The following is a 13818-nucleotide window of genomic DNA, read 5'->3' as shown; positions in this document are numbered from 1 at the left end:
ATCTTAATCATGTCTTTGTCACCCACATCACCCAGAGTGCCTTGTACAAAGTAGATGCTTGATAAGTATTTGTTGAAGCAATAAATATTAACGTGAGTGGGTATTTCCTTATAGTTACATATTTTTATCCATTTAAGAAAACAGGAAGTATTGGTCATTTGATTTGAGCAATGTAGTAATTTTCAGTAATTTTTTCACCTTCTATGCTATAGGTGTAACACAGGTGTCTTTTGAGGAACTTATGTATCTATTGATTTATTCAGAATTTATGCCCTACCTTCTTTCAAAAGGATTTGAAACAGCATGCAAATTAAACCTAATGTAAAATAGGACAATTATGGCTAAAAAGAGAACAGAGACCATCTCAAAGAAACAGGGAGCAGATGTTACCAGGCACCTGGGATGAGCTAATTACTATACTTGGTAACTGGATTTGGCTCTGAGTTTCTTGGCAGCTAAAGCTGAAAGAAAACACATTGGGTTATTCATTCAGCAAACATTTGTTGAATATCTTTGACAAATGGGGCACTGTGCTAACACTGGAAATTCTAAAATGAACAAGCCTGGGTCCCTGGCTTCAACACATCACTTAGCCATGAGTTAAGTGGCTGGAGGTGGATACGGGGGCAATAGGAACTCAGGGAAAAGACCCTGAATATGCTCATAAGTGGGAGAGTCAGGGATATCTCAGAGAAAGGGGGAATGCTTTCACTGGACCATTGAGTGGGGGATGTGGCTTCCTGGTATAAGGCACAGCACAGAGAGAGACTGGGAGGCCTGAATGAAGCATAGGGTAAAGGAGTGGCAGAAAGTATGGTGAGAGAAGTTGATAGAAGCCAGAATATGATGGACTTCATACGTGACATGAAGGAGGTTGGATGGTATTCTTTTGGCCAGTGTTTTCCAACATGGCTGCACATAGGAATCATCAGGAAGCTTTGGAAATATAAATATATATACTTACTGAATCAGAATTTTTGAGGGTGAAGCTTGAGAATCTGTATTTTTATAGTGTACTTTAGTTGATTTTCACGCAGTCAGCTTTGACATTGGTCACTGGACCAGGTTTGTGAATCACCATGGCACAGGCGAGAGATGAACCCTTAAAGAGTTTGAGCAGGGGAGTATCTGAGAGATGGTTTTTTTTTTTAAATTTATTTTAAAATTTATTTTTATTTATTTATTTTTTTGAAAGAGAGAAAGAGAGCGAGTGAGTGCACAAGTGGGGGAGGGGCAGAGACAGAGGGGGAGAGAGCGAGAGAATCCCAAGCAGGCTTCGTATCTTCAGCTCGGATCCCCATGCAGGGCCCAACTGAGGGCCTGACTCAGGGCCCTGAACTCACGAACAGGGAGATCGTGACCTGAGCTGAAGTCAGACACTTGACTGACTGAGCTCCCCAGCTGCTCCTGAGAAATGGGGATTTTTAAAACTACCCATAAGGTAGAAAAGGCAGGGTGAACAAGAGTGAACTGAGGTTAGAAGGAAAAGATAAGACAGGTTTATTCTGCCCACTCTTATGGGTCCTTAGCACAATGCCTGGCGTACACTAGATGCACAAAACATGATTATGGGACATAAAAGCTGATTTTACTTACAGTGGTTGTGTGATTTCTGGGATACAAATGGCTGAATCTAGACACTTGATCACAAGTGAGGTATGGTAGAAAGATCTTGGTGTCAAACAGTCCCAGGTGCAGACTTCAGCTTCATTCTTGGCCAAGTTGTTTGAAACCCCTCAAAGCCTCCGTTTCCTCACCGAGGAGGTGGGAAAAATAACCCTTAACCCACAGGACTTCTTCGAGGGTCACACAAGATAACACATAGAGCATTGGCATCAGAGGGCCAGTTCTCTTGCTCCTTCTCATTTTGTTTGTTAAAAATAGCTAGGGATGCTTTTGCCATCTCATTAATTATGTTCTGGGTATCTGCTGCTGTATAGCGGATCACACTAGACTTAGAAGGATAAAGCAAGTCGTTTTATTCTGGTAGATTCTGTGGGGCAGGAATTGAAACAGTGCAGTGTAATAATGGCGTTGTGTCTGCCCTGCAGTGAGGCTTCAGCTGGGAAGACTTGAATGGCTGGGAGAGGCTGGAATGGCTCAGAGCTAAGACTGTCCATCTAGAGGCTCTTCTCTCACATGTCTGGTGCCCAGGCAAGGAAAGCTAAAGGCTAGGTTCAGGCAGGACTCTCAGCCAGAGCACCTGCTTTGGGGCCTCTACATGTGGCTTGGGTTTCCTCATAGCATGGAGGCTTCGGGACATTTGGGCATTTGGGCTTCCTACTTGCTGGGACAGGGCTTTAAGAGTGAGCGTATCTGTGCATAAGGTGGATGCTGGATGGTCTTTTAGCATCTAGCCTCCCAAGTCATATAGTGTCACTTCTGTCATTACTCTATTAGTTGAAGCCATCACAAGCCTGCCCATAATCAAGGTGACGATACCTAAACTTTACCTCTCAATGGCGGGGGGGGGGGGTGAAGGGCATGGGGGGGGGGAATCTATAGCCTGTATTTTAAAAGGACTATCCATTTGCCTGAACTTAAAACACACACACACACACACACACACACACACACACACACACACTTGATCATCTTTGTAGTGTTTAGATAATTGCCTTTGTTTGCAAAAACCAAGTAAAGATATGATTCTTGACCGTGTTCTCTGTTGTTCTAATACCATCTGCCCCATACAGTTGGCTTAGCTCACCCTTGTTTTTCTACTTTTCTCATGTATCAGGCACTAGTTATACGCTTTCACCCCTTCAGGGATTCTTTATGACAAGAATGTAAAACATGTTTTAAAAACAACTTAAAGTCTCCAGAGGGAAAGCAAATGAATGGAATTCTTTCTGGGATGTGCCAGGGACCATGGCAGGAAGACTCTGGACTTACTCGGTGCCCATTACTCCAAGTGCTAGAGAGAGAGAAAGTGAGATAAAATGGAAGGACCATTGTGCTTGCTTAGAGCTCATCACAGAAAAGTGATGCATAGTTAATGACCTTTTGTGACAATCTTATTCTTACGATCTAGTGGGGCCATATGTGCCCTGCAGTGACAGATGGTCCCAATCTGCTGTTGCCAGATAATGGCTTGTTTAGAGGCACGGCGTGACTGTGTGACAAGTCTGGGCTGGACCAGCTGTTTCCCCTGCAACGAAAGTGTGGACGGGCTGAATGAACACAGCAACAGACTTTATAAGATGTGCTTCCACTATACATGGTGGTATCCACTATTTCTCATCACTGGCAGGAGAACTGATGAATATATTTCTTCAAAAACATATACGCCTTTCCTTCGCCCCTCAACCAAGAGTACTGATCTGGGGGTCAAGGGACCTGTATTTTAATCTCATGGTGTTGCTAACTAGCTGTGTAACTGTGGATGCTTCACGTAAATTCTCTGAGCTCCTGTTTCCTAAAAGGGTCTGAATTAGATCATTTTTGAATTCTTCTAGACTTTTGCTCTCTTCAATTTTTGAATCCAAATTGTGGGCCATAATGAATTTACCAAGTGTTAGATTCTCTGCTAAGCCCATACTAATATTATTTTATTTAACTAACACAGTGGCCCTAAGTGGCCATTATCATTATTCTTCTTCATTTTAAAGACGGAGAAACTAAGAAACACAGAGCCAAGTAACTTGCTTAAAGTAAAATGGCTAGAACAAGGCAAAACTAAATTGGACCTGGCCCACACTTTTTATCCCCATGCTATACTGGATACCGTATATACTGTGTCAGTTGGAAAAGAGGCAAGGCAAGAAAGAATTAAGATGTAAACAAATAAAAAGATTGATGATGATGTGACATTGCTGTTTCCCCTCTTTGCATGTTATTTGTATACTTGTGATAAGTTGGGAGTATATGCTGTCAGGGAGGAAGAATTTCCTCTGCCCTTCAAGGTCTTTCCTGCTGGACTAAGAATCATGAGACATGAGACAGATTGACAGGAGAAAATCAAACTTAATTTCATATGTACGGGGAATCAGCACAGGTGAGGAAATTCCAAAGACAGGCAAAATGAGATATATATGTCATTCTGGAGAAGGAGGTAGAGATATGGGACTTCAAAGGGAAGGAATGCAATTCACAGGAAGATGAAAAAGAGTAAATGTTTGGTAATCAAATGTTTGCTGGGCCTTTCAGAAACAATGAGACAGAGGACTTTGGTCAAACAGGCCTTGCTAGGTTCCTCCCTGTCTATCATACCTAGTTCATAGTATAATGTAGTTATCTATGGTGATAGCTCTCTTCCAGAGCAGCTCCCCTATCTAAATCTTTTCAGGCAGTGGGGGAGGTAAAGAGCATTTCCTCAGTCTGCTGGTTTTGATTGCTTTTTAATTCAAAATAACTTTCATGCCCAAGTGGCCCATCTTGGGGCAGGCTGCCTGTGGCCCCTACAATGCCGTAATCCATTTTAGGACCCCACCATTCAGATACTTGCCTCCCCTCCTCACTGAGTGAGCCCTGAAGAACCAGGCTGCTGGGGTTCCCATGTTGTTTATTTGGAAGAACCCCATTGATGTGCCACATTGGGGGCACTTCAGTATGTGGGAGGGCCAGGTATGGGAGAATGCTCTTTTCTAGGAAAAAGCAAAGAATCCACAGCACTCTTGTTAATGTATCTCTGTGTGCTTAAGTCACATGTACAGATTTGTCATCTGTTAAGCCCGCTTTATTTTAGTTCACATTTCTGAAACCTCTCATTATATTGGTCTTGTGTTTCCTGGTCATATGAATTTTGAGACAGTGATCCCTTTCTGTGAAGAATGACCTCATTCTCCTCATAGAAAAATTACTTTGGCATTTGAGCAAATAAGAATTAAATGGAAACCCGAACCGCTTCTCTGATTGCAGTAAGCTTCTCCATGCAGTAGCTCTTCAGTGTTTTGCTATGGACATTGAGTTATGTTTTTTTTTCTCTAGGCTCAGATTTATTTTAAGAATATAATATAAATATTGTTTAAATAAGCCCTTCCGCATCAACTATGGGATAAAAGATCGGCTGTGAAAAAAAAGACTAGATATTTAGTTGACCTTGAGGTTAGAAAGGCTCTTTACTAAATTTAGGCCAACTTCATTTTCAGCTGGGATTTGAGTCTCAAGAGGCCTTTTTTTTTTTTGAAGAAAACTTGTGGGTATTGCCAAATACTGCCACTGTTGGGTCTAGGGAAGAAGGAGGTGTCATGGCTTCCATAAGAGGCTGCCAGCCCTTCTGTATATTTACAGATCATATTACTTTGGTCACTCATCTTCCCATATGGTGTTATTAGATTTAGGCCCTCTTGGGCCTGGCATGGGGAGGATGGAAGACTCTTTAGAGACCTGCAGAGAAGAGTGATGGTATTTACTTGGTGGCAAGATGTTGAGTGCTGTGGTAAGTACTGCAGAAAGCCAAGCTCTGGGACCTGCAGATGATACCAGAAGACCTTGTGAATTAGAAAAGAGAAAATTGAGACCACGAGGCAAGACTGGCACCTCTGGCCTTGGTTTGAGGGAAGCTAGACTGGAATGATATATACTAAGTTGACATTTTAAATTTAGAAAATGGTTTTCTGTGGACATCAGCTGGCGCAGGGAGCTGTGTAAATTAGTGAAGTATATCATTGCTGGTGTCACACCTATAGTCATAGCAGTTCGGTGATTACATTATAGATCAGTTGTATTGACAGATCCGGCTGGGTCAATAAAGTTGCTGTACTACATGCATTGTCTGTGGAATATTTGTGCGGTTTAGGTGGGTGCTCTCTGCCTTTGCATTATGATGTCAGGGATTCTCAACCTCGACACTCTTGACATTTTGGGTCAGAAAATTCTTTGTCATAGTCGGGCGCCTGGGTGGCTCAGTCGGTTAAGTGTCCAACTTCGGCTCAGGTCGTGATCTCACGGTTTGTGAGTTCGAGCCCCGCGTCGGGCTCTGTGCTGCCAGCTCGGAGCCTGGAGCCTGCTTGGGATTCTGTGTCTCCGTCTCTCTCTGCCCTTCCCGCACTTGTGCTCTGTCTTTCTGTGTGTCAAAAATAAGTAAAATGTAAAAAAAAGAAAATTAAAAAAAGAAAGAAAATTCTTTGTCATAGGGGAAACTACCCTATGCACTGAAGGATGTTTAGCAGCATTCCTGGCCCCTACCCACTACATAATCATAGCATTCTCTCCAGTATGAAACCAAAAATGTCTCTAGATGTTGTCAAATATCCTGTAGGGGGAAAATTAGCCTCTTCTCCAATTAAGAACCTCTGTATCAGATTCACACTGACCCATAGTATTAAAAACGTATGTAAGGTGATGCACACATACAAACATATCCTTCTTTCTTTTTCTACAGCATGAAACTAATAGCAGTCCCTTACACACAATGAGCTTTGGATATATAGAATATTAACAAGAATTTTTATTTAATAAAATTATGCTACCTCTCTTCCTCTTGAAAAGCTGACTCATCTCAAAGAATGATGTGATACCAGGAATGATGTATGGCGGATTATAATTGCCATAGAGAAGTTGTTGAGAAGAGAAGTTGTTAAACCAGACTTGCAAGCATTTCTTCTGTTGAGTGAGGTAATTGATGGAATGAAATCTGAGAAAACAACGTAAACATTTTGGTTCTACCAAGCCATCCCTATGACATGTAGAAAACTTGTTGCTGAATTTTTAGAAAACCTATGGATAAGTTCAATGGATTGCACTCTTTCATTTTATTTACTTTTCCTTTGATAAAATCCTTATTTGTTTTGAATTAGTGGATGATGTGAGGACAGCAAAAAAAGCTCCCAAGGGAGGCTTCAGGGACAAGTGAGGGAGGAGATATTTATAGGTTGGGGCACTTCGTCAAAAATTTTAGGCCCATAAAACCATAAGATGGGAAGAGACTTTGGAAGCCCAATCACCTATGCCCCCCAACTCTACTGCAACTGATCATGTTAAGGGATTATGTATTGATAAATGAGTGACTAGTTATCTGCTCTTTTCTTACACTGAAGCACCTGGCACTGTTAACAATCCCCTCCTCAAAACGCAATCTTGTCTAGGATACCTATAGAGGTTCCTGAAAAAGATTAAAAATAGAAACGCCATATGATCCAATAATTCCACTTTGGCTATTTACCCAGGGAAAACAAAATCATGAATTCAAAAAGATATATGCACCCCTATGTTTATCGCAGCATTATTTACAGTGGTCAAGACACGGAAGCAACCTAAGTGTCCATCAACAGACAAATGGATAAGGAAAATGTGGTATATACACAATGGAATATTACACAGCTAGAAAAAAGGATGGGATTGTGCCATTTGAGACAACATGGATGGACCAAGAGAATATAATGCTAATTGAAATAAGTCAGACTGATTAAGACAAATATCTTATGATTCTACTCGTAATGGACTCTTAAAAATGAACAAGCAAACAATGAGCAGAATCAGGACTATAAATACAGAGAACAGACTAATGGTTGACAGAGGGGAGAGGGGTGGGAGGTTGAGCAAAATGGATGAAGGGGAGAGGGAGATAAAGGCCTCCAGTTATGGAATGAGTAAGTCATGAGAGTAAAAAGCAGAGCGTAAAGAATACAGTCAGTGCTACTGTAATAACGGTATCATGGGGCAGACGGAAGCTACACTTGTGAACACAGCATAATGTAGAAACTTGTCAAATCTCTAAGTTGTACACCTGGAACCAGTGCAGCATTGTGTGTCAACTATTCTCAAATTTACAAAAAGAGAGAGAGACCTTTTCATTTGTCTCTTATGCAGGCTCTTCTCTACAAGCCTATAAACATTGGAGTTTTGCAGAGCTCTGCTTCTTTTCTATATTCCCTCCATAACTGATTTTACCAGGTCCCAGTGTATGCTTCCAGCCCAGAACTCTTCCTTAAGCCTGACTCATATATTCGTTTGTTTTCTTAACATCTCTTCTTCGGTGTTCGATAGACACCTGAAATTTGATTTGGCCAAAGTGGGGTTAACTCCACCCCTCTCTCTAATCTACCCGCCTCCAGTCTTCCCTGTGATGGTTAATAACCCCACCTATTACTCAGGCCCCACATTTAGAATTCATCCTTCATTTCCCTTTTTCCTTATACTAAATCTATCAGAATCTCCCATCGGTACTACCTCTTATATATAACCTGCATCCTATCCTATTCCATCATTTCTAAGCTCTGAACTCTAGACCAAGCCCACCAGCATCTCTCAGTTGATCTTGTTTCTATTCTGCCCATCAACTGCAGGTGGTCAAAAGTGATCATATGTATGGCGTACCAAGCCATTTCCTGGTCAAACTCTCCAGTGGCTTCCCATTACACCAAGAATAAAATCTAAATCCATTCACATTGTGCACGAGTCTTACAAGAACCAGTGTCTGGCTCCCTCTCTGGCCTTATCTCCTTGTCATTCCTTTCTCTCTAGCCAACCCTGGACTTCCCTCTACCTCTTTAATAGACATCAAGCTTATGTCCATCTCAGGCCCTCTGCCCTGTTTCCTTCTGCCTAGACTGCTCTTTCCCAGATCTTCACATTGTTGCCAACTTCTTATAATGATCTCAAATAAAGGCTGCTCTTTTCCATATCCTATTTCTCTTCCTCATAGTCCTTATTACATCATACATTATCATAAGATACCTTATTTGTTTGATTACGTATTTACTGTCCATCTCCCTTGCAAGAAGGGAAGCTCCTGGAGAGGCTCTGTTTATTTTCTCAGTGTCTGGCAAATAGTAGCTATCGAATAAATATATATGTATTACCTGGCCAACATTCTACAACATGGCAAAATACAGTTATTCTGACCACAGGTTCAACTGGCTAAACGGAAGTAGCAAAGCGGAAGTTGGCTGGTTCAGAAAAAGTTTATTTATATATCTCATGGGTGTAGATGGAAACAACTGGTTCAAATCTTAGTTTCCCTTTAAAAAACGTTGCCTTTGACATTTGATGGCAGGAGCCAACCCCTAAATTTGGCTGACATATTGAATAGAGTCTTCAGGTATCTGTGTATCATGCTCTAAGGTTTATCTTTTAGGTATTTCCAAATAGTGTAAATAAAAGTGGAAATCAATCCTCAATGGCCTAGATTTCTACAACAGACACTCCCTACCCCCATCTAAAAAATAGAAAACACACGGGGCACCTGGGTGGCTCTGTTGGTTAGGCGTCTGACTTCGGCTCAGGTCATGATTTCACCGTTTGTGGGTTCAGGCCCCACATCCGGCGCACGGCTGTCAGCACAGAGCTTGCTTTGGATCCTCTGTCCCCCTCTTTCTCTGCCCTCCCCTGCTCACACTCTCTCAAAAATAAATAAACGTTAAAAAGTTAAAAAAATAGAAAACACAAAAATTTAAAAAATGATTCCATTCCCCACTCATCATATTTCCACGGAGGGATAGGAAATTTACTCCATGCCTTAGGAAGGCAGATCTTGGGAGGGACTCTTCCAGATTCCCTTAGCCTTTTTACTCATGCTCATCAGACCAGGAGTTAGCTGGCTAATGAGTTTGAAAGTAAGAACTGAGCATGCACAGCTAAGTTCCTGCATGTGTCTCTTATTTCTATGTCTACCCCCTGAAAGGTGCATTCTTATCTGTTCTGTGCCACAAGGTAAGCTGTCTCCTCTGGGCATGGCATGTGGATATTGAGTGCTCCCAGTGACTGCAAGATAAGGCTGCATAATGGCGCAGCATGCAAGGAAGCTCACTGAAGCTACAGAGCGAAGATAAACCCCAGTCCCACTGTCAATAATAAATGTGTCATGATCTCCGTCGGTCTTATGCCTGTGTTTGTTTTTCTGTTGGTTTTGAGCTTGGGCAGAGCAGAGTGCTGTCCTTTATGGCCCCTTTTAGTCTCCAGGTAAAAGAACTACCTCAGTCTCATAAACTCTTGTTTAAAAATTGCTAGTAAATTGTAACAAATATTCAAAGTGTTTCTGAAATCTCACAGCTAGCATTTTTAACCATAAATTCAAATTCCCAGATAATTTTTGTACGGTGACAACTGGGATGCCATGAAGGTGTCAGAGCTGTGGTGAAAAGGTGACGTTTTAAAATCAATTAAGACAAAACACCATGTAGCTTCGGGTAGGCTACTTAACTCCTTAAAGTTCTTTTTCCTCGTAGAACTACAGTAATAGTACCTACACTTCCCAGGCCTGGTGGCAGGCTTAAGTGAGATTATTATGTGCATGAAGTGCTTCCATAGTGCCTGGTAATGAGTAATGAATAGGTACTTGATAGGACCCAGCTCCCATCTGCCTTCTCTGTGCCACATGATTGGAAGTTAACCAAAGTGTTAAGTCTCGTGTGATGTCTATCTGTTATTCTCATGAACATTTGTGTTACTCTTTACACCTATTAAATGCATTCACATTTAGAGTATGATCTTTCCAGTGATTACACGGACATGTGAGGTACATGCATGGGCGGACTGATCCTCTCAGAGGTGAGAAAGGACAGCTTAGATGGTTCGTCAGTTTGCCCAAGGTCAGTAAAGTCAGGCCTCAGACTCAAGCAGGACTGCAAATCCAGCACTCTTCACACCATGCCTTGCAGCCCTGTGCCATTCTGTTTGAGAAGCATGTTACTTACTGGGAGTAACATGGGAAGAGGCAGTATGAGCATATCAAATCTAAAGTGTTAGAATAACTTTTGGATAAGTATTCTTATGTTAGTCAGGTATTCCTTCCCTGTTATGTCCTTTTATTATGGCGTCTTATTTTCTAAAAGTTTGTCTTCTTCATCCATTTATTTATCCATTCATTCACCTATTCATTCACTAACATTTTTTGAGTCCCTACTATATATATCAAGCAGCGTAAGAAGTACTACAAATATAAAAAAGCTGAAACATGGTCTCTGTCCTCTAGGAGCTCATGTTGCTGGTGGATGGATATGCAAATAATCATAATACAGGGTCCTGGGTACCTGGGAGAGGAATGTGCCAGGTGTAATCTAGCTCTGAGAGAAATTGATCAAGGAAGCCTGGAGGTGGCAGGGTCATAGGCAGAAGACTTCTTCAAGAAGATGCTTGAATTGGGCACTGATGGGAAGGAGGAGTTGGCTGCTCCCTCTGAGCCCTGGTCTCTCATTTGTGATATGGTGATAAATTAGTAACTACCTCACATGGCTGTTAATGTATATAAAGTGCTTGGTTCTGTGCCTTGCAAGAAGTAAGCACTCCATAAATGTTGGCTGTTGTTATTATTACCATTTCATTCAGGAAAAAGCCATTTCATCGTATGTCTGACTTCACACAGTATATATAGTAGAATAAAACAAATACTCTCAAATTTTTTAGACATTGGTTCCAGAAATGAGCTTAAAAGCGCACACATACTTGCAGATACACAAATTCTAGGTAACACTGGGGAGAATAACTTTTACATTTTATTTGTAAAAGCTTGAAAGAAACCTGTTACCTAACTTCTTCCTCCCTACCCCCTCCTTCGTCCATTGCTGTGGCAGGCAGTATTAAAATGGAAGATTTCTTATTTCCTGTCCAGAAACTGCTGTTCTGCCCAGAGTGCTTCTGGTGTGTCCAACAGAGTTAATTTCAGTGTGGTATTTTTTTTTCTAACCTTTGGGATGTGGCCAGCCTTTGTGAAGTTCTCCTTCACCATGGAGAATTGCATGTTTAATTGCAATGTGAAAAGACATGAGACACACAGAGTATCCTAACTCAGGATGGTCATTATGTGAGGATGTCTTAATCCTCAGGAATAAGCCCGGTCCACAGGTTAGATGCCTTCTCAGGGCAGCAGACTTCTGAAAGTCCTGAAGCTACCCTGGACCTTTGTGAAATGAAGCTTTCTGTTAGTCATCTTCACATATTTATTATCCCATTTCTTTCCACTTTCTCAAATTGCCTCCATAAAGCAGATGCCCAGGCATTGGAGGTGTATGAATATGCTGTAGAAAAAAGTATGGAGAATTTTGTTGATTTCATGTTGTTTACTAGCCAAGAAGGGATGAAATGACAAACTCAGGACTCTTGGGACAAATGAAGAGTAGGGTTGTTTTTTTCTGGGCATAGGGATCCAGATAAGTCAGTGGCCTCAAGTGAACTTAGTCCAGTGTTTTATCTTATTTCCTACTGGATAACAATTCACATCTCCAAAGCCCAGCCAAGAGAGCATGGCTCAGTTGGAATTTAGAGGATCCACAGACTGAGTTGGCACGCCAACTATATCACATTTGTCCTCTCGAGAGAGAAAATTCTGGGCTGCTAATAGCCACAGTGTTTAGCATTAGTGGGGCCAAAGGAGAGAGCACTTGAGGGAAAACCCCCGAACTCTGTGACTGAATTGTACATTGATAGAGGGGTCTATTTAACCTTCTGTCAGGCCCCTAACTTAAATATATCACTCTTCTCCTTTATTTCATAGGCTCATCTGATACCTTTGACATACAATAGGAAATAAGTTGATGTGTATGCATGAATGTGGTTAAGAAATGTAAGCTTGCCTGATAAAAGCAAATACGCTTTCAGTCATACATGTTCTGTTGGTGATGCTAATGTGATACTTTTAATTTTAATATAATACAGTGTTACTTCTACATACATAATTTTCAACATTGTTAACAAAACTGAAGCTGCACCAGAAGCAATAAAGGTTGATTGGCAAAGGAATTAGGTATTCTGGTGGTTACTATGCAATATGTCAGCTGCTGAAATAGTAGAAAAATACCTGTCTTACCTTTTATTGCATGCCATATCACATTGTTCACACTGTCTAGCCACAGACTTATAAAATATATGATACTGTTAGGTGTGAGGCTTAATAAAATTTTATTATTATTGTTATTACTATTACTGTCAATTACAATTAAGAAATTGTCTCAGATTCAAAACAAAATAGCCATGGTCTTTGCTTATTCAAAGATATTTAACTGTGTGTTCCACATATCCTGAAACTAAGTTACACAAATGACTAAGAGCAATAGAAATAGATAGAGATCAGTATAGATATTTGGCAAATTGGGAAAGAGGTATATTTTCTATTGGATTTAAGCACTTGGATTTTGTGATTCAAGATTTTTTTTAGAATTTAGCTCATTTTTTGCACATGAAAAATGACATTAAGTTCTTTGCCCCATGGCCGCAGGAAAACTACTTCATTTTAAACACTTCCATTTAGCAGAAGAAACAAGAAGGTGTAGACCCAAAAACTCACTTTGGGGCACCTGGGTGGCTCAGTCCGTTAGGTGTCTGACTTCGGCCCAGATCATGATCTCATGGTCTGTGAGTTCGAGTCCTGCATCGGGCTCTGTGCTGACAGCTCAGAGCCTGGAACCAGCTTCAAACTCTGTGTCTCCCTCTCTCTCTGAGCCTCCCCAGCTTGTGCTCTGTGTCTATCTCTCAAAAAGAAATAAATGTTAAAAAATTAAAAAAAAACTCACTTAGATATAAGATAGGTACATTTGGGGAGGCAAAATATGCATTCTTATTAAAAACTCAAATTTCAGCTTTGTAATTAGACAGGTTTGGGTTCAAGCTAAGTGCCACCTTTAGTGGACAAGTTATATGATCTCTCCTAGATTTCAGTTTCCTCTGCTGTTAAAATGGCAATAATAAAACCTTCTCATATAGTTGTTAGAAGAATAGCTAAGATGCTTACCAGACTACTTAGTAAACATTCAAAGAATGATAGCTCTTATTGATATTATTTTGGATGAAGAGGTTTGAGTGTACTAAGGAACAGGAAATTCTCATGAATCAATTCAAAGATGACTAAATGTTCTAAAGAAAGAGCATTTCTTTAAATTAAAGGAACATTTTGTTCTGTTTCTAATGTCTGTGGAATTCTGTATAGCTAGGAATATAATCATA

Source organism: Lynx rufus, unplaced genomic scaffold (genome assembly GCF_022079265.1).
Source record: "Lynx rufus isolate CCGP_SWC_20201006 ecotype Redwood Valley unplaced genomic scaffold, mLynRuf1.p SCAF_7, whole genome shotgun sequence".
Classification (NCBI taxonomy): Eukaryota; Metazoa; Chordata; class Mammalia; order Carnivora; family Felidae; genus Lynx; species Lynx rufus.
This window is presented reverse-complemented; position numbering follows the sequence as displayed.